We start from the raw sequence: 23,168 nt of genomic DNA on the forward strand, positions 1-23,168 counted from the left end.
GGCCAGGGCTCGCTTTCACAAAGCGACAGGGATCATCGCGCTACACTGATCGTATGCATTAACTTAGACTTATGCCAGTCGCAGAACTGCGATCGCTCTTTCGAACGAGGCCCTGGGCCTGGATATTCGAAGCTCTTTTAGCGCTAAGATAGTAAGTGCCATACATGAATATGAACCTACGACTGTCTCAGCGCTAAGAAAGCTTCGAAAATCTAGGCCCTGTCCGTTCTCCTAACACGTCGCCAGGTGAACACATCGACTACCTACGTGATAAATTAGAACATGATTCAACCCTTCTGCAAACAGACGCAATTGTAAACAGGCTCTCAAGGATGAGAAATGAAATCCGCACTCTGCAAGACCGATGCGATGTTAATTGTGATGTAAAGTGTGTTATACCAACTATGTATTTACAGTGTCTGGAAACTGGCAATACAATCCAAGATCCATAAAAGTTTGCCTTATGTTTCGCCGACAATGAGTTTACCTGTGCCACATTGTGGGGAATTTGATCATGCTGTAATAATTATTACAAACACGACGAATTCTTGTCAGTTTTTGTCAACTCGGACATGTAATGTTGTGTAGGCTCGTCAACAGAATAGATGTACTTCGTGATATAATATAAACATGGTATTTGGACAGGAAACATTATTCTCTGAAAGACTATAGTGTTGCCGCCTCCTATTGCAGATATTATGTTTGAAGCGACATCGTGGACATAGCGTGAACTGACAGACACTGAGTCACTGAAGCGGTACAGACTTCTTTTGTTTCGTGAGTGCGATACAGTGAGTGAGTGAGTTTAGATTTATGCCGCACTCATCGGTATTCCAACTATATGGCGGCGGTGCTTAAATAATCGAGCCTGATCCAATGATCAGCAACATGAGCATCGATCTGCGCAATTGGAAACCCGATGACATATGTCAGCCGAGTCATTGTGCCTGACCACCTTATCCTTACCTTTTACGACAAGCATGGGTTACTGAAATATCAGTTCTAACCTGAATCTTCACGAGTACAAATACAGATCCTTGACAATGTAACAAGGATCTGAAACGACACGTTGCGCTTACGAAGAATAAAGATGCTGATATCCAAAAGGTTCGCCTATACTGCACTTCCTAACTTCTAAATTCCAACTCAAACAAGTCACATGTGAATTGACATAGTGCAGTTACTAATGAATGTCGCTTACACATAACGTACATTGTGTTTGTTGCTTGCAGAAAAACTAGGTTTAGATTTTCGAAGCTCTCTTAGCGCTAAAACTGCCGTACATTAATGTTAAAGTATGGCACTTACGACTATCTTAGCGCTAAGAGACATTCGAAAATCTAGAACTTTAAGACGGCGTTTTCCATGCACAAGCTGTACTTGGATTCAGCGTAACGGGCACTGTGTTTCTTGCATACTGAAATAATGGAACATCGTGTTTCTTTCTTATCGAAAGAAAAGGAAATCGTGTTTCCTGCTTGCCGACAAAGGAGCACCATCGTTCCTGCTAACCAAAACAAAGGGCCATCGTGTTTCCAGCTTACTAAAACAAAGGAATACCGTTCACAAGGGTAAATGTATTGAGTGATTGAGCGAGTATTGTTTTACCCGCACTAGTGGGGAATCGAACCCGGATCCTCAGCCTGACGACTGAAGGCTTTAAACCAGTAGGCCACTGGCACATATACCAGTGAGTAAATAAGTTTATATGATGTTTTACGCCGCAGTGTTCCAGTTATATGACGGCCGTCTGTAAGAACCGCGCACATCCAGGCAGTCTAGTGACTGACATCATTAGTATCGAACTACTCAAAATAGATGTGATGAAATATATTAACAAGACCAGTAAACCTATCCACCCAATGTTGCTAGCCAATTACGATGATCACGGCTTGCTGAAGATCAGTTCTAACAAATTCACAAGTTTTTTTTATATATATATCAAGTTAGAGACATCTGTATTATTTATTTGAGCATAAGATACGTCATGTTAATTTCATGCAACATGATGTGTATTTCTTGCAACTGGAGGAATGTCATGTTAACGTCGTGCACTTGCTTGAACATATTATCTATTTGAAGCATGAGGGGTATGGTGGTGATTTCGTATTGTAACAGTGACATCGCATTATTCCATGCAAATTGAGGAACACCGTGTTTATTACATGCAATGCAACGAATATCGAATTTGTGCCAAGTTGCATGACTAATATTGTATTTATTCCCTGCAATGTAACTAACAGTACGGAGTGGGTTAGGGTGAGACGCAGCTCTGCTGCCATTGATTATAATGCCTTTAGACAATATGGAAGCCGGCAGGCAGTCTGGTAAAGCATTATGTGATTTACACATTAACCAATTCATTAAAGCCGTTCGATATTGAATTTCGCATCCCTGAGTATCATTAAAAAGATTATCGAAAATGTCCATCTGGGAACGTTTGTTTGAGAGGCTGGAGCAGTAGGGAAGGATAACAATATATGCCATAAATTGTTATCCTTCCCATTTGGGAATGTTCCCAAGTAACCCATTTTATGTTTCGAGTACACGTCATGGATATTTCAGAGAGCCAAGTGATGTGATGTAATGAACGTACAGCAATCACTCTATCGTTTTTATTTATATTGATATTCTCACTCAGTTCTAAATCTGTGGCATCATTAAACATCTAGCTGTATCAACATTGGGTCCAACTGAAAAGAAATATGTGCCATTAATGGAACAATATTATCTAATTGTTATCGGTCTCTTAGTTTTTCCATGAACGTCTCAAAGCGATACATATTTTTGTAATAGTTATTGCTTTAAAAATCTGGCCTGATAAAGTACGTGAAAGTTGAATTTTATATGTGCTATTTTTGCATGCTTATTATCTACGTGACTTTGTTGAAGATTTATGATCGAGTCCCAGTTATGTGGTTGATACAACTATTTGGTTTGCATGGTGCAGGCTGTTATCTGCGACTTTAAGCGATGACGTTACCACAGCTGACATTATAGCTCCGACGGGCGATAGTGTTAGAGCTGAGATTGTTTGATCAAACAGAGACTACATGAGTGCCCATCACATGGGGTGCACGTGTACAGGGCGCTGATAATGTCTAACTCAGGATCCATCCATTGAAGACGGCGTCTTTCATTGATCTCTCACCCATATCTGTCCACTTCCCATCGCTGATGTCCGGATTTGAACACTTTAAAGAAACCACTGTGTACTCTACTCATTGTGAGAGTCACAATAGGGTTTGTGAGCCCATCACGCACGGTGTGTGTTCCCATTAATAGTGTTAGAACTCCCGATTCTAACACCCTTGTAGTCTTTGGTGAATTTTAGACAGAATTTCTCCAGACAGTGGGATACTGACTTGTCGACATGACTTCAATCAATGTAAAATGGTCATTCATCCCAAGGCGAGAGGTAGGGTGGGTGGTTGGAAAAGGGTTACGATCGACAGTAGGCCACCACTCTGTCTGCATATCTCCAGTCAGTCAGGAACCTCTCGAACCCCAGGGAACCCAATATTCAGAAAGTCTACGTTCGTTTAAGCCCCGAGTCGGTGTTGGCGCTTGTCTGTGTGAATTTTTTGTCTGTGTCTGTATGTGTACCTGTACGTTGTTTACTGTTTGTGTCTCTGTTCGTGTCTGTTTGTGTCCCCATGTTTCTGACTGTGTCTGCGTCTGTTCATGCCTCGTGTCACCATATTTATGCCTCCGTGTGTTTCTGTCCATGCCTTTGTGTCTGTTTGCGTCCCTGTGTGTCTGGCTGTGTTTGTCCGTTTCCCTACGTTTCTGACTCTGTGTGTCTGTGTCCCAGGGTTTCTGACTCTGTGTGTCTGTGTCCCAGGGTTTCTGACTCTGTGTGTCTGTGTCCCAGGGTTTCTGACTGTATGTGTCTGCGTCCGTGCCTTTGTGTCGGTTTGTGTCCCCATGTTTGTGACTTTGTGTGTCTGTGTCACTGTGTTTCTGACTGCGTGTGTCTGTGTCCATATCATGTATCTGCGTCTACATGTGTCTGTGTGTGTGTATACCTGTGTTCATTGAATGTAGGTTGGTTTGTGTTGGTGTTGTCAGGAAAATGGAGGAGTTGAAGGTGAGGGTGGTGCTTCCAGGGAGACACTTAAACACTCGTTCCATCTGCAATATATACATATATACATATATATATGCTTAATTTTTTGGGAGGCTAGACGTATCTCAATCCTTCACACTGTCAGTTAAAAAGACATGTCGCATTTATCAATATACCGATGTTTAAAATTCAACAGAACAAACAAGTATTATTCGGCCTCGGGAATTGTAGTTTAATAGTTTGCGCATATCCCTGTATAAACTACATTTCTCTACATCCCACTTTATATTTTTCCAGTATGTTTGAGTAGCATTGTGGTTTAAAAGAATAAAACTTTTCTTTTCAGGTTGCCATAGGAACATTCTCACTGTGTAACAGCATGTCTCCAAGCAAACATTTACGCTTACAATAATATTGCATTTAGATAACAATTATTAAAAGGGGGTTACAGGTTGTTACCTTTTCCCCTGGCTATTTGGTTGTATAAATAAATGCTTACATGCATACACCAGTTTCAGTGACATACATTCTCAATTAACCGGAGATGAAATATTTAGTACACGCATACACGTGCTTGTGTGCGTGCGTATGTGTGTGCGTGCACGAGTATATAAATGTGAATATACATCTATTAGATAGGTACACACCAAGAAGGTCTGTACGGTAAGATGTGGGTGGGAATCGAACCACTCACGTTCAGCCCTCTGGGTATGTTTGGGGGGGTCCATTTGTGTTGTTGTTGTTGTCGTTGTTGTAATTTGTGGGCTTTTTGTGTGTGTTTCCTGTTGTTGTTTTTCTTGGCTATTTTTTTTTTTTTTTTTGCTTGTTTTGAGGTATGTTCTTTTTTCGCTTGCTTAGATTGTGTTTTGGGTTTTTTTCTTCTTTTTCTTTTTGTTTTTATGTTTTGTTTGTTGTTGGATATTTTTCATGGGAGGACGGGGGTGGGTGGTAGTTTGTGGGGAAAGGTGGCGGGGGTGAGGGTGGCAAGGAGTGATACCTCATGTACTGTTTATAAGCAAGTCCAACTTACTTACATATTATTTACGTTCCCATCACGGAAAGAAGAAAAACACCTTTCGGTGCCTAAGCTTCTGTATTTCGACGGTTTGTGGCGTTTGATCAACAGCTTCAAAAGATTACATCTCTAATCCTAACAGGATCTCAGAAAGGTACTTAATCTCAGGTGTTAACAGGCGACTAGTAATGTTACTGAAACAAAGGTCCGATGTTAACAACCGTGTAACCAGATCAAGGGTCGGTGCAGACATAACAGACACAGTGCCAGATGAGAGGTGGCGACCGATGCTTGAGGAAAAATTCAGTCGAGTGTTATTTGGAACTGTGGCACAAGTGCGTGAACTGTTTACTCTAGAAATACCATGTACAGGGCTTAGAATTGGCCTATAGTGTTGTGGTACATTCGATTGTAAAGCTGTGGTTATGAGATTTTATTCAAAACTGATATACCTGGAAATAAATCAGTTATTGTATTTGCCTTCATATTCAGTTGAAACCAAGCAATCCGGAAGTGTTTGACTGTGTCTGTATCTGTATCCGTATCCGTGTCTGTGTGTGTTGGGGTATGTGACCTATTGTGCCTGGAGATTTGTGAAGATTTGAACCCAAACATTAGGCGTACGCTTTAAACATTATGCTAACCTTCCTCCGATATGGTAATGATACACTTTGTTACACTACTACAGTTGGTCCAGCTATTGCAGTGCGAACGGAACTGTCATCATGTGACGGCATGAAGTAAGGCTGGTGCACTGATCAATCTTATTGTCCTTTTTCATACACTATTATCACGAAATACATATCCACTAGGATCAGGCAACACAGACACATTCGTCCAAATTGGGGTGACATGTGTGCTGGCTCCAACCCCAGTTTGTCTGTACATGGCGATAGAAATACCTCTCTTTAATGAACCCTGGTGTGTTGTTACTACGTCCAGCAACAGACAGACAGTTTTATTTGCAAAAAGGCTATCAGTCCCATGCAATGTAGAAGGTATAAAAGCACTATTTTACTGAGAGTTATTTCTTGACGGAAGATAAGTGATTTACCTTATTCAGTTGGCATGATTTAGGTCCTGACACAGGTTAACGTGACCTTAACATGGTTAACTGATAAATGTTATACTGTAATACATATTTTCTGTTAATTTCATCCCTCTTTGTCGTAGAGCCCAAATGACATGTATCACGTATTTCACACTACGATGCCCAACCCCTCGCAATGGGTTACTTTTTAACAAAAAGGCTAAAAGATGGTTCAATGATTATTTTAAAATAATCTGAATAAGTTTCTAGTTAAGTTAAACGGGCAGACATTTAACGAATTTAACCTGTGTTATTATTTTACGACCTGTAGATCTGTAGATCATTTCTGCTTTTCCAGCTCACGCCTTCTCTCACGCTTTGGAGCTGTCTACTATCTTAGAACCGTGCGCACAGAAAATGTGTCAGTTTTGTCTCTTTGACAAAACAGTAAAATTATCAGGTGTCTCTGACATCGAGGTACAGCCTTCATGACCCCATTCGTCGACTAATTAATATGCAAATATATGTCAACACAACTTGTTGTTTTCAACACGAAAACACGGCTATAGTTTTTGACTAGGATAGGACCATATGCTTCTGAAATAAGCAAAACACATTTCGTTGTATTATCTATAGTTTTCTAAAACTTAAAATAAAGTGACTACATTTACTATCGAACAAAGATTACCGCTCAATACTAATAACGTCATCAGAAGTTTGACGAAACGTATGTCCAGGACTTTAGACGTCAAGAATGTGTGCCATCCAATCAACATGCCATCCAATCAACATGCCATCCAATCAACATGCCAGCCTATGAATCCTGCAAGCATGAACATTAAGAAGAATAAAATGATATTGACCAAATTCTCGCATATGATAAATGAGTTTTACTTTATATGATGATAACTCATTTGTTACAAATATGATCTTCTTGAAATTCAGAAAATAGGTGGGCGTTATTTACTCAGCCAGAAACAGACAATACAAGACCACCTCTGTTAAGGACTAATGTGGTGCTTCAGTACCTCGTTTCCTGTTGGTAGTGAAGCGAGGTGATATTCCTGAACAATCTCATCGTGTCAATGTAATTACGGACAAAGTGCTCCTGTCAGGCTTAATGATCGTCTTGGTGCAGGTCAGCCAATGTCCCCGTGCTCTCCACTCACGTCAAATATGGTATTGGTCAGTAAAGAAAAGCTGTCACAAGTGTGCGGCGCAACAACCGACTGCATCCTCAGACAACCTGGTTGTGGGGATGGGGGTGGGTCGGTGGTGGGATCTGGGGGATGGGTTAAGATGTGCTTTCATGGGTTATTGCCTCCCGGTTTCAGTACCAGTGTACAAAACGACAAAACCCTATTCATGATGACAATAAATAGTCAGTATTACAATTCTCGCTGTACCATAAACATGTTTATTCAATCATTGACAAATACTGATGCACGGGTTAACGTACCGTGCCTAACTGCCATAAACACACGCAAAGTCAAGCCAAGTGATCAAATTAATAAGAGGGGAAGTAGAGATTTTCATCATTATTGTATCAGATTGTGTCATATTTGGAAATGACCTTGATATATCTAACATAAAATATCTTCTTCCGATACGACTTTTATTCAAATGACTTAGGAGAGAGTGATATGATGCCCTTTAACATTTCCTGTGAAAGAGCTAGAATATTGGTTTAACTAAAGGGAAACGTGAATATCTTCATCTTGTCATCCAAGCCGGGGGCTGAACCGTTTCCGTAATCATAACAAGTCCACCACAAAAATGCACCCGTGCCTGTACTATATCTAAGAATTTTGTCTGAACCACTGACTTTTCAAACATATTATAGATGACGTTAACATACCAAGTGAATTGATTCATTCATGTGGCGAACTGAGTAGCATACACAGTGATTCAATGCGTCAGGCAAGTTACAAATGGTCACATGTTTTCTAAACTGTGTGAGTGCGGGAGTGTGGTTTTATACTGTTTATAGCAAGCTTCCAGCAATATCACGGTACAGGATACCATAAATGGGCTTCACACATTGTACCCATGTGACGAACCAAACCCGGGTCTTCGTCGTGGCGAGCGAACGTTTTAACCCACCGACCCATTAAACTGTGTGAATGTCAGGCGCGACTAGAAGGAAGGACATGTCCGCCCCATTCACGACCACCTGAAGTTATGAAAACATTTAGTGTAAGTTCAGTATAAGTTTCTCCTTTTACAGCCAAATAGGCACATAATCGATGCTGGTTATCATGGTCCGATCAGAAAAGAAATCGCACTGACTATTTGATCCTGTTTATAAAGGCAGTAATGAGTAAACATCTCAGATCACAGACATGTGACACGTGAACGGGATTGATGTAGGGCTGGAGAGTGCAAGAACAAAGAGGTACACACTTGAATGCTTATTGTCTTTCAGTACCTCCATACATGTGTGAGACCAGGAACTGTAAATGCTGTTTTTCAACGGGCGGCTGTTTGGTTCAAGAATACATGTTTATTCAATGAACCTGCGGACAAGACATTATATAAGATTATATAAGATATATCTTTTTCCATCTTCTAAATGTCTCCTGAAACTTATGTAGACATTTAAATACTTATCATGATTATTGTGTTATCCACCGTTATCACGATGAAGAAAAGACCACCTGTAACCACAGACTGTATGTGCGGTCGTATGCATAAGGGTTTCCTTCAGATCCTGTGTTAATATGACTGTATTAGTCTGGTGCACTGACCAACCTTATTGGTTCACATGACAATTTATAGGTTCCGTTTTTTTACCTGTATTGCAAAGACATATATTTCATGATATGGTATGTTCATGAATACTGTTACGGTTAATAATTTGCCGTGACAAAAGATGTAGGAAATCTCCTATGAACCAGCAAAATATAACACAGTCATGTTGTATTGGGTCACAAATATTATATCATCTCACCAAAGTCTTGGTTTGAGAGTGAGAAACAGCTGAAGTATACTGAATGTAACACGGCGAGCGGTCAAGCAGTGGTTATGTAGGTCAAGCGTTGACGAAGGCAGGCAGTTTAATGTACTCCAGTTAATAGTGTGTGTGCGTCGTCAACATAGTCAGACTTTATATGCAAAGTCACTGATTCCTGAATATTCGAACACGATACCACCATCGCCGGTAGCATAGCACCTTCTCGTATTCTCGTGTTGAACTTAGTCAAAACATTCTCAAAGTGGGGTAACTCTAGAAATCTACCTTAAAGGCCTGCCGATAAAATATTAATAACACTGAACATTTATGATACGCAATATGACCCATAATAACTACAAACTACTCTCTTATAAATACCTGAATATTAGTTTACTCACATGAATGTGAGAGATGTTTTGTATCGCAACTATATACATAGACTGATTATATGATGCATACACGAATTTAATAACCCCAAATCTGCTGTTCACAGCGACAGTGAATAGACTATTTTCATACTCGTGCGAACCGTAATTAGAAGCAAAATATTAAGATTACTTGATGCCAACATTATAAGATAGTGACGTAGTCAACAATGATAAACCATTTTCACAGTATTTTCTACTCTGGGCATACACCGGCTTCACTGTTTGATGGCCGCCAACACAAATGGACGACCATTAGGTGATTCAAAATACCCGCCCCTATGTTCACACGTCGTGTATAAAGGTACTTGAATCGTAGACGATATGTTGGGTTACATTTCGTCGAAATTAGATATCTGTCTGTTTGAAGTCTGGTCCATGTAGACATTAACATTCCTCACTGGGTTGACAGTCTCTAAATCGGGGCCTCAAAACAATCAATAACAATCTCTCCTTTCATCCGATTTACTGTTATTGAACAGTCTAAATCGAAATGTAGAACGTGAGAAAATTATCATTTCGGGAGTGAGAATCAATTTTTCACTTTAGGGCATGTCTGTTCTTCTTTCGGGGTCAACAGATTCGTGTGATTTCTCCGACTTGAACTAGCTGTAATTTCTTTTTAAAAGTAGTTTTCATGCTGATGTAATCTGCTATAATGTATCGCGCGTGCCACTTGTACTTTGTGGCCAGTGAAGGTCCCGGGGTAGAATAGGTCTTCAGCAACCCATGCTTGCCATAAAAGGCGACTATGCTTGTCGTAAGAGGTGACTAACGGGATCGGGTTGTCAGGCTCGCTGGTTGACACAGGTCACCGGTTCCAAATCGCCATATAGCTGGAATATTGTTGAGTGCGGCGTAAAACTAAACTCACTCACTCACTTGCACTTTGTGCACAACGAACTAGCTGTTTGCATGAATTTTGACACATACACACCTGATATTGAAAAGTAAAGAATGGTTGATTATTCTCTGGCGTCTGAATTTCCACGTGTGAGTCACGTCAGCAAGAAACAAAATCACCATAGAAGTGATCGATTACAGACTGCGAGTTGCTTCGGCAAGTTACTGCCCACATGTCGTTCGTGTTGTGTCCCTGAGACAGCAGAATATTCATGTACTCCCCTGGTCAACTGTTCCTCCGGACCTGCAAAAAACCTACTACGGGAACGATGATCAAACTGCGAGTTTGTTATAGAAGATCAAGCCTTTGAGCTCCAGAAAACACGGATGATGGTGATGTCGAGGTTGAGCACGTCGTCTGGATGCCATCCGAAGGCGTTGCTCTCTAGATCTGATGGACAGTCTTGGAAACGCAACCTTCCAATTACCGTTCTTGTTGCGTTTGCAGAACGTACGCTTGCGTTAAACATGTCCTTAATTCGTGAAACCTTTTTAATGTAGTGTTAGTTGCTGATCTAACACCACAGACTGGCCTAAAAAGACGTATTTTTATAATGTCCGACCTCATGTTTAAAACTTCATAACCTGAGTAAGTTTTGTTATCTGGAATTACAGGATTCCCCCTCAAAGGTACATTTTATTTCAAGAAGTGAATGAGAATATTTAATCTCAACATTTTAGAAAGTATTCATTGCAATGTGTCACCTGAAGAATGATTTAACGTTCATTTTCAAGTGTTGCCATCAAGCAAACTCATAATATTTATTCTTTGGCGTGAGGATGGTCTGGGAATATTGATGCGAATGGATGCAATCACAGACGTCCACCATTTGCAGAGACAAACAAAATGCTTTATATGGTTTACCATACAGTAGTGGGTGAGTTTGGTTTTACGCCGCTTTTAGAAACGGGTAAAACCAGAAATGGGTTCCATATATTGTACTTATGTGGGGAATCGACACAGGATCTTCGGCGTGTCATCAAATAACATTATCATCTTGTTTTTAAGTATTCACTCGACCAATAACGAAATCTCTTAGTATAGCTGATCATTAAAATTTTGTTATTCAAACAAAACCATTGTCTCCTCCAAGTCTGTTGTGTCTATTGAAACAGATAACTTTGAGTACACGTTCTTGTTCTGAGACACTACCACAACGCTATTCATGAGCTTACGGTACAGCATAGAGTTACGATAAGACGTAACATTACGAAACCTCTGAGTGTCATGACCCCGGAACGAAACAAAACCCCTTACGTTAATAGGGTGTAAGTCGTCTTCCAGCAATATCTAAAACTGATTGATGTAAGGTAAGACATGGATATTCCCCCAACATTCTATCCATGCTGGTCAATAACCCAGGTATCTGAAGTAAACTACAGGAGTTATTGATCACGTGTATGGTTCCCTGACCGGTACAATGATGACAAAATTACCGTTTTTACCCCACAGCTACATATTATAGTACACAAGAATTATTCTTACACTATCCAATATATCGTTTCCATTCTATCAAATTATCGTATTATTGTATCAATTATCGAAAGATATTTTCATGAAAACCTGATCTGTCATTTACGAATGAGTGCGTTAAGTGTTGTATTTCATTCTTTTCACTGTATCTACATAAACCCTGACAGTACATTTTATACCAAGAACGCTATAAGAACACAAATGCTTAGATACAAAAATGAATGTACAACAGAAGAACCAATACCTTCGTTTATCTCAGAAATGACTGAGCATGACTTAAATACATTTGTATTGCCTTGAAAGGATTTTAATGCTTGATAAGAGACAAATGTTCATTTCCGCCATCACTCTTAAATGCAAGTTATACATACTTACCACCCTCCTACAAACTACCAAACTGCAAATTACATTAACCAATGACCATTTCGTTAGTTGCTACACAACTGACACGGCAATAATTGTTTTAGTCCTCATTGATTATCACAGGGTTCTCTTTTCTGTTCTAGTTATATCACAATTTAATCTTCTTTCTGTTTCTCTTAAGCGTGCGTGATAAATATTTCTCACACCATAGGGCACACGTGATGCCTTTGCTGTCAGTATGCTGAACTGGGATGGGGATATTTTGTCCATCACTTTACCTTCGGGGATATTGCTGTTCTGAATTATCATCATATTATCATCAATTATCAATGAATCTATTGCGGTCTTTTTCTGCGGTTCATATTGTTTGTTTGCGCACAAATAGAAACCATAAATAAAGAAAACATTCTTGGACACTTGACTATCGTTAGAATATCGCGTTTGTTTTGATGACAAGTCAGGCGGAGTAAATCACGAGGAATCGAGGTGGTGGAGTAGTTTGGTGGTTAGCCAGTGTTGGTCACACTGACGACCCGAGTTCGATTCCCCACATGGCTGCAATGTGTGGAGCCTATTGCTGGAATATTGCTGACATCGGCGTAAAACCATACATAGTCACATGCAAGAGAAGTATGCATTCGTTCTTCAAAAAAGATGCTTTGCGGGGTATGCCTGTTGAAACTGAATTCATTTGAAGCGTCCTCCTTTGTTCTGTTTATGTTACTATGACAGTAATACACACGTTCGGGAAAAGTAAAGTTTGGAAGTCCAGTAAGAATTCTGGTAGTTTCTAGATGATAATGCGTCATCACACTCACCCATCACTCCGCATGCTAATTCAAAATGGTTCTGATGAAACTTGGGTATTGTTTGTTTGAATGATTTTAAATTTCCTCTCTGAATTTATCATTTTTGATTTACTTGTAATTATATCGACCTTTGATGCAAGCGTGATACTCAAATGTTTCTAAACGTGCATTTTCTTAATCTAACATCCGTCAAAGTATAATGTTATTACGTCCGACAGATTCTTTAATGAACACAAAACTTATGTTTTATCAGATCGTTGATTAACAGTTGATTCATCCATTTGATTATCTGGAGAAGAAGAAAGATCGCAGCGATATCCTTGACAAATACAATGAATAACAAACGCTTTTACCCCGATCCCGTAATTGTTAATTCTGCTAATGTTTCTAGATCTGGATTATCAAATTCAGTTTAACGAATTCAAATCAAAGTTTTCTGTCCGGTGCATCGACGGAGCCGTCTCTGGGAGTACACCAGGAGTGAGTGAATTTAGTTTTACGCCGCACTCAGCAATATTCCAACTGTAAATAATCGAGTCTGGACCAGACTGTCCAGTGGCGGAACATCGATGTACGTAACTGAAATACGATGACATGTGTCAACCAAGTCAGCGAGCCAGACCACCAGATCTCGTTAGTCGCCACTTACAACAAGCATGGGTTACTAAAGATTAATTAGAACCACGATCTTCACGGGTGTAGTCACCCAGGAAGGAAGACAGGAAGCTTCAAAGGGAGCTTCGGCTTCCGGATAATCAAGATCACCTTTCATGTACTTAGACAGGTTGACAACTCTGAATGCATATTCGTTTACTGTTGACAAGAGCACACCATAGTGTTTCTCAATGCAGTTTCCTGAATTGCTTACGTTTGATGTTTGTGAATAGGACTAGCTTTGTATTATCTTAAGTAGCAGCGGAAATGAAGTGGAAGCGTTTATTCAGTATTGAACTTGATATACTGTTATATGAGTGAGAGTAACCTCCCCTTATTATCTATGGTCAGTGTCGGGGGGCAACCGATCGATGAGGCCGAGGACGATGACGTTGACCCGTAACGTTTCTTGAAAAGACACACAAAAAAACAGTTACAACTGTTTATTTTTCATTTTAACAAATTACATCCACACTGAAAATGATCACGGACACGTTTCTACGACACAGGTAGTTATCAGGTAGAAGAGGGCAGGAAATACAGCTTGACATTTACCTGAATCTACCAGTTTGGTTGACATACTTATGGTCAGTGTAAAACAACAGTAGTTTTTCATTGTAGCTGAGACGGGAATTCAACTTTAGCAATGTTGAGGCACTAGTTTGTTCCATAAATTTCAGTTATACTTTCAAACATATTCCTAATATATTGGATATACTGTAAAGGAGAACGTCGGGTGACTGCGAACGTCTGTATTTAACAGTGAGTACTTCTTAGTTTAGGACGGCAGGGCGTTATATACTATGTGTCCACCCCCTTCGAGTCTGTCAGTTTTGTACGTATGCTATATTCACAGTTTAATTCACTTCTCAATGCCACCCAGTTGTGTGATTGAGTTTAATTTTACGCCACTTTTATCAGTATTCTAACAATATCACGGCGGGGAACGCCAGAAAATAGTTTCACACATTCTATCCATGTGCCCTGGGTTCTCGACGAGCGAACGGGTTGCCCACTGGGCTCCCCCAGTCAGTTCATCTAATAGTTGACCCCTACCCGCGTGATCAAAATGAGTATTTCTTCAAGTATTTATTCTCCTTGCGTTTGAAACATATATGATTCACATTTGAATGTACACAATACAAATGAACCTGTTAATCATAACGGGATGTCGTCTCATCATATATGCGACAAATGTAGAGTCAAGGTCAAGTACAACCCGCGAACTCTTTTGTGTCTAAAACTTTCCGTTTCAGAGGGACACACGAATCCCAATATAGCTGGGAAATGAAGCATTAGTCCGAAATACCAGCAGTCAGAATGTCTCTGAACTAAGTCGGTTGCTACAATATGAAAGTGTTCTTTGTTGGAGTCATTACAAGCGGTAGTATGAGTCTATAGAGGTGTGATTACCTTCTTGGGTGATGGTAGTGGATACACAGCAAGTGAATATTGCTTCTACCAGACAAGAAACTAGAGAATCTAGCTGTACATTCAATATCTGAGCCCACCTAAGGAATGGGGTAAACCGCAAAAAGTGAAATACGTTAAAACAAAAACTGTACCCGTTCATGGCAGTCAGATTCAGTATCAAACAGACATTACGTTTAATGCGACTCGGAGCACGCACACTCTCACATCATACTCTAAAAGCTCATGAAGGAATCATTCTTTCATAGTCCGCGAGGAAATTGTAGTATTTCTGAGTTATTTTTTCTTGACTCTCCAATATGGAGTCATCGTGTGTACGAATGTGGTATACAACTGAAAAGAGTTACATGTAGTACCAAGTATTTGGGAATCGAACCAGTACGTCGGTGACAGTCTACCCAGTACTCCATGGCACGCAAGGCTAGTTCTTATGAAGAGAGTGAATAGTGTTTCACCTCAACGGACAAGAGAAGTGGGCTTCTCCAAATTGTAATTTTAATTAGGAATCAAACTCGGGCCTTCGCTATTCTGAGCGAATTTTTAACCCTCAGGCAAAACTATTACCACATTTCAGAAAAAAATACTGATCCTAACAAAGCCTCGAGAGTCATTGAGATGACTCACCTGGGATACCCTAGTGGCCCACTGACCGAGCTTGTTGATGGATAAATTCAGATATAATCAATAGAACTATTTCTCTATGGTATTCAAATTGAGTTAGATACCGAAGATCACATCCTCTTCATCTGATCTGTCCCATCGTTCAGCTACAGACAACACTGATGTCTGGTTGCCCTGCCAGCAGGTGACCTGGAAACCTCTCCAATAACTGGTTTTGTTGTCTCAAACCAGTAACAATACTCTTGTCGAAAAGCGTCCATCAACATTAAGCTTACTGTAGTGTGACCTGTGTATTCAGCACTACAAAGGCAACGTCGCTACAGTGATTTATTTCTGTGATGAAATATTCAACATGTGGTATTATTTCACAATTTTTATGTTATCTTATACTGAGTTAAGTTTGTTATCAGATATCACAGTTAGAACTCCTCTACAAGTACGTCTCAAATATCATGTGGCGAACAGCTGATGCCACGGATTAATCAAGTCTGATAAATAAGGATCTTCTAATTTTATATCTTCAAAAAAAAAATCAAAAAGGTTTTTGCCAAGAAATAGAATAGCTGCTTCCGTCATCGAAAACACTAAATCAGAATAACAATTTTATCTTCATCAGCAGCCGATGGTTCTTAAGGAATTGAGAGCATCCTAGGGTGGGGGCTGTGAGGTGATGGGACGGATACCTGTTATATGATTTTATAACAATTACGAAATGGACTCAGTCATGTAAATATTAGTAAATGACACCAACCTTCAACATATTGCTCAATGGGCAGAATATAAATTCATGCATTCCATTCTTTAAGACCTTAGTCCTTACAGCTGGCATTTACTGAAAGTGACACATAAACACACTACTCATTCGAATCATAGCGAACCATCTGCAATAACATTCATCGCAAGCAACCGTAATTCATTTTCTCAAAAGCGAAACCAAACAATATTGCATCACCACCACAACCATCATCATCATCATCATCATCATCATCATCATCAACTACAACAACAACAACAACAAAGGAAGTACCCTGAATTAACTACTAACACCGAACACGAGGAGTTACTGTAGCAAAACAGGTATCTTCTCATCAACGAACTATGTAATTGTTACCAGTTACCAGATGATCAGGACATACGACCACTTAATCCATAGATGCAGATCCATAATCGATTTCATGACGAACTGAATGATGGTGACCTATAATTTGTCAGCGATGTCACACGTGTCTACTACGATGATGCACGTGTTTCAGCCGTGATTGACATGTGGTGATACGAGATAAGAAGGTGTCATCAGCAGTCTGTGCTTACGGTAATAAGTGGTGAGGGGATGATCATTTGATCTGATAATGTGAAGGGGAGGTCAAAACCTTTATCGATGAAAAGATGTCGACGGAAATGCTTGAAAAATGATCCTATTTGAGACACCTGCGGCATGGGATGAAACATTACTCGAGATCCGATCTGATTTAAACCGAGCAAAAATGAAAACTTGACACTCATAATTTTCAAATAGTGTTCTTGAAAGAGTTCTTGTTGTGATTATGGTTAAATACATTGTCAAGGGCATTACGTCACACATTCATTCTACCGGTCGGGCCTACGTAGCAAGGGGGAGAGCACTGCACGCTAAAATCACGTCTCCACGTGCCACAAATCACGTGACCTATTGATAGACGTGCAATTGATCTCACGGTAGCAGAGTGGAGTGTCATCTCAGAAAAAAAACACGGTTTGATGGTTAATTATTCGTTAATTTGCAATGCCACGACTGTCAAACATTCAGCGTGAACGTGCCATTGGCATGCTGAATACGGGAACGTCCATCACTAATGTTGCGAAGGTTATGGGATGCAGTCGACAGACCATTCATAATCTCCAGACACGTGTCCATCAAATTGGCACCACAGCTGACCGCCCCCGTTCTGGTCGACTACGTGTGACGGGAGACCGACAGATTGTCTTACGTCATTTGCGTAATCGGTTTGTCACTGCCAGATCCACTGGGAATGTATTGTTTGGAGGTCGAGTGACTGCCCAAACCATTCGAAATCGTCTGCGCTCTGCTCGTCTTCATGCTCGGCGACCATATCGTGGACCAATTCTAACCCGTTTCCATCGACGCCAACGTCTTCTCTGGGCACGACGGCGCCTGAGATGGACCCGGCGAGATTGGAGGAGGGTTGTGTTTAGTGATGAATCAAGGTTCACCTTTGCTGATGGAAGGGTTAGAGTATGGAAAAGACGAGGAGAACGCAATGCACAGTGTTGCGTACAAGAAGCTGATTTGGGGGCAGTAGCGTTATGGTTTGGGGTGCTATCAACTGTCCCGACTCATTGTCATCCTTGGAAACCTTAATGCGGCAGCATACAGGGATCAGGTGCTCGTTCCAGAGCTTTTGCCATTCATGGCAGCTCATGGCCCAGGTCTGACTTTCCAACAGGATAACACCAGACCTCATACGGCCAATTTCCTCAGAAACGCTGGCATCAATATCATGGATTGGCCCTCAAGATCTCCCGACCTCAACCCCATAGAGCATGTGTTGGATGTGTTAGGCCGGCGGCTCCGTCACGTAAGGAACCCTCCACAGAACTTGTTGGAGCTTGGTGCCATGTTGGTACAAATATGGCGGCGCATTCCCCAAGCTCTGTTCAGACGCATCATCCAATCCACGAGGAGACGTTGCATCGCAGTTGTAAACGCCCATGGAGGACACACCCGATATTGACATGATTTCATTAAGTGGTGACTCACGGCTTTTTGGCATCATGGACATTGTAATCGCATTTCCGGTGGAACCGATTCCATGAGAAACATGATCTGCGTGCTATAGCATCTTCAATGACAAGAGAATTGAATACAATCGTTATTTCAAACCCATTTTCCAAAATGTTCAAATAATTGACATTGAAACGAGTGTAAAGATTTTATTTTTGTTGAGTTTATTTTTCTGATTCTGTATACTGCATGATCCTGGTAACCTTTGAGGGAACCCATTAGAACTTGAGGGAACCCATGAGAACTTCTTTTATCAATGCAAGATCAACGCACGTGTGTCCAGTTCGTTATCAAAAGTCCTTGGCATATCCGCGCCTCATTCTCATCAGATCCAAAGGAGTTATGCTGTCCAGAATATGCCATAAAGATATTGAGCCGATGGATGAAAGATGGAAACCTTATTCGATCAATTTTGAACATCCCTAACGGACACTGTCGCGTTCTGCTACTGTCGCAATGTCGCAAAATGGGTAGCAGTAGCCTAAAACGTTAAAAAGGCTTTAAATGGGCGAACATACGTCAACGTACTTTCTGAGATTCCATAATTATACGTTCATGAACGTTATTCGGACAGTGATGGATCAAACTGTGCCTTCCCCTAAGCCCAAAACAGCAAATCCGTAAATTGGGTGGTAAATCAGCGGCATAACTTGCAATGGCTGCCTCTCTCCATCCCTCCTACCCTGGGCCTAAATTTTCGAAGCTCTCTTAGTGCTAAGATAATCGTAAGTGCCATACATTGACATGATATCTTGAAGAACTCGGAGAACTTCGAAAATCTAGGCCCAGGCTGTTAAAGGAGGTATTTCTTCAACATTCTGCGGTGCCCGAGTACCCTTCATAAAGGGATGTTGCAAAGGGGAATAGGTTAACACTAACAAATAGGTGACATTGACAGGATATTACCTTTTCAGACTATACACATCCTTAAACTGGTCTGAAACTACAATCTAGTTAATATATCACGGGACATCCACGGAACACAACCGATCCAGAATCCACCAAACCAAACTCCTTTGGGAGCAAAACGCAAAGCAGCGATGGCTATTATGTCAGTTTTATGGATTACTGAAAACAGTGATGACACCTATCTACGACGTACCTGCAGGTGCGTGTTGTTTCTGGCGAGTTCAGCCGTAAGCTGATTATACCGTGTTAACCTGCCAACATACGGCGGGGGGACACAACTCAGACACATATATTCCTTGCCGATTAAATACCCAGCGTCCAGAACAGTAACAAGTCCGATCTGTTAAATCGATGAATCAATCATCCAACCAACTAACTAATCAACCAGTGAACCAGTTAACTAGCCAATTAGTTAGTCAGTCCATTTTATTTGTGGGACTGAACCACATTAACAAAAATATAATAAATGGAATACTATGTCTTTCTAATGAAGTAAAGACGTTACGGGTAGTTTGGTTATTAAGGGGTAAAGATCTCCTTACTTTGAACACATTTTATCCAAAACACTGACATGTTTTATGCGTATAATTTTTTTTAATTGTCGCGAGAGCGACGTTTCCATAAAGACCCTTGTACCGTTGAGACGACGTATCCGCAAAATACAAAATCTTGATATCCATAACAATTTGCCATTATTATACTTCCCAACTCATCATGAAAATGAAAGATACTACAGTCTCGAAGATACTACAGTCTCGACGAACGCTGTGTGACATTGTTCGTTTTAAGGTAGTATCATATGTACCATGATGACTGTCATGTGCTGTAGGCGAGCTGGCTAAATCGCCAGACTAGTGATCCAGCGGGTGTTAAAAACCTTGGAGTCAGCTTTGTGTCCAGACTCTCTCCGTTTTGTCACAACCCCTAGTGTACAGTACACAACCTCGTGCAGTTAAAAGAAACCACCAATTCGTTGGTAGATGGTGGCCACATGAATACGTGCAGACACCTAGTTGCGGGCACAGCAACGTGCAGTAAGCTTGGATAAAGTACTGTGACTATGTGTCTCAGTCCACCCAGTTGTGAACAGGTACCTCGACAGTATGAGACAGCTACAGATAACTCAGTGAGCCTGATGACAGCAAGAGTTGTTTACTCTCCAGGGAGTTTGAGACTGATAATAAGATGGACCGTTGATACTTACATCCAATAATCGAGGGAAATATATGTCAGAGCCTTGAGCAAGCACTAGTTGCTTGGATACGTGCGCTATATAAACATCCTATAATAATGAAAAAAGATAACAAAAAAATCACGAACGCTCAAAAGTGTGTCAGTGATGTCAGTACTTTAACTTGGTACTGGAATATACAGCCCAGCAAGTAAGGCGATTTGCGTTATCGATATCTACATTCATTTCTATTTTGGCACGACATCATCAAAACTTTCAGTTATTTAATTTTCCTACGGCAACTACGTACTACTCAAAATACTGCGCTCAGATTTCGCCAGGGAGATTGAATCTAGAGAGATAATATGTTTCACTTTTGATGAATGTTGCGTAGGTATCATTTTAAGTCATATAAAAGAAATAGCACATGCGTTTAAACTGACGTAGTATATTTTGCTGAAATCCTTTTAGTTATTTTGTGTTTTTAATCAATATATTGGTATTATCTATGTGTGAATTGTACTGAGAAGGTCTAAAGGTAATTCGTTGAGCAAGGTTGGTTTACGCCAATAATGTCACGCGTACACTTTCGTACTTGCTTAGTTGAAAGAAGCCCAAAAGGTAACATCGGGGACATACGGAGTGTTTTGGTTTGAATACGACTTTGAGAAATATTTTAGTTGTAAACACCTCGAGGGGATGAAGCCGAAACAAGTGTCACATCATTTCCACTGTGAACTGTGATCGCAGCTGTGGTGCTCACAAACCACGGATCATAAACGTGACATAAATGTATTATGGGTTCGAACCTACGGAGGTGATACCATTTTACACAGAAATAGACTCTGTTTTATAGAACCGGTATAGAACAGGTTCTAGCTACTTGTTAGTGATTTGCATTTGATACTCCGCAAAAGAACAAAAAGTATCCATGAACATTCTTTTCAAAATGATTATGAATAAAGAACCTGTCTGCCTACCACATTTCTGTGACTTTTGGAAGTATATAGAGTAACACGTACGATTTTGTATCAGGGTTGCAAACCAAATACCAATCGGTGAATTGTAAAGGTATTCCCCCCATTAGTTACACGTGCTATTAGTTATTAGTTACACACCCTTATACAAAAAAAGTTACAGATTGCACATCTGCTTCCTAATACCTACTCACTTTAGAATTGAATAACCCACGCTTGCGTATGACAAATGAGACACAGCGCTGGGGAACTGCCACTCAGGTGATGGGGAACTGCCATGTGGGGAATTGTCCTCCACCCATATATACCTTGGACAAAAGTGTACGTCAGTGAAGACGTAATAGTTGAAGGACAAGATCGCTGTATACGTGCCATTACACCACGAATCCTTGGAGTACACTAACTGTTCCTTAAGACAGTTGGAAATACCAATCGCTCTTACAAGTACGTTGATCCTTAACCTATATCATGTCAATGGTTGCTGATTCGAATAAGCCTAAACATCATAGAACAGCATCAAAACACATAAGGCTTTCATCTTGAACTGAAATAGTGAGATGGGGAGGTACTCAATGACTGTGGCAACATTCCAGTCAAGGTACAAGACACTACAGGTGTCTCTCACAATGTTCAGCATCACACTCCTGGCACGTTACACGTAAAACCACGAGGCTATCCAATCTGGCTAACACCTGTTCAAGGAATCGTCCGAACAGACACAATCACTCACTCACTCCACAAATACGTCCAACACGTCACAATTTAATTCTGGACTCACAAAAGTCCAGAAACTCTCAGCACTGTGGCCACTCTCTCACAAGGGATTTCGCAAAATTAAACAGGCAGCTGTTACGTATATGTGCTAAGGATGAAAAAATGAAAAAAAATTTTTTCGAAAACTCAAAATTTAAACTCGCTCGCCCATGGGCACGCCCATGGGCGAACAGTGGTCAATGAGTAGGCCCATGGGCCTGCCCATGGGCGAAAGTGTTTAATTTCATCCAGAATAAATGTTTTGGAGGTTGTAAATGAATGAAAAAATGTTAATAAGTATCATGACACAAATTTCAGCTTGTTGTGACTTGACTCTGCTAACTGACAGCGATTTTAAAAAATCTCGCCCATGGGTGAAAAACATATTGGCCCATGGACGAAAATACTTAATTTCATTGAAACTACATGTTTTTTTTCAGGCTTTGCAGTTTTTCAATAAATGAACGTGTATTTATTAGTGTCTTGACACGAAATTAAGCTTAGTTTGACTTAATTCGGCTAATTAAGAGTGATTTTTCAAAAAAGTCTCCCCCATGGGCGAAAACCATTTGGCCCATGGATGAGAATATTTACTTTTACTCAAAAGACACCTTTTCCCATGTTTTGGAGGTTGTGAATGACTGAAAGTATGTTCATAAGTATCATGTCACAAAATTCAACTCATTTTGAATTAATTCCGTTAATTTAGAGCTATTTAACAAAATCTCACCCATGGGCGAAAAACATTTTGGCCCATGGGCGAGAATATTTCCTTTTACCCCAAACACGTCTTTTCCAATATTTGGAGGATGTAAATGAATGAAAGTAC

This window comes from Haliotis asinina, chromosome 15, assembly GCF_037392515.1.
Source record: "Haliotis asinina isolate JCU_RB_2024 chromosome 15, JCU_Hal_asi_v2, whole genome shotgun sequence".
Taxonomy (NCBI): domain Eukaryota; kingdom Metazoa; phylum Mollusca; class Gastropoda; order Lepetellida; family Haliotidae; genus Haliotis; species Haliotis asinina.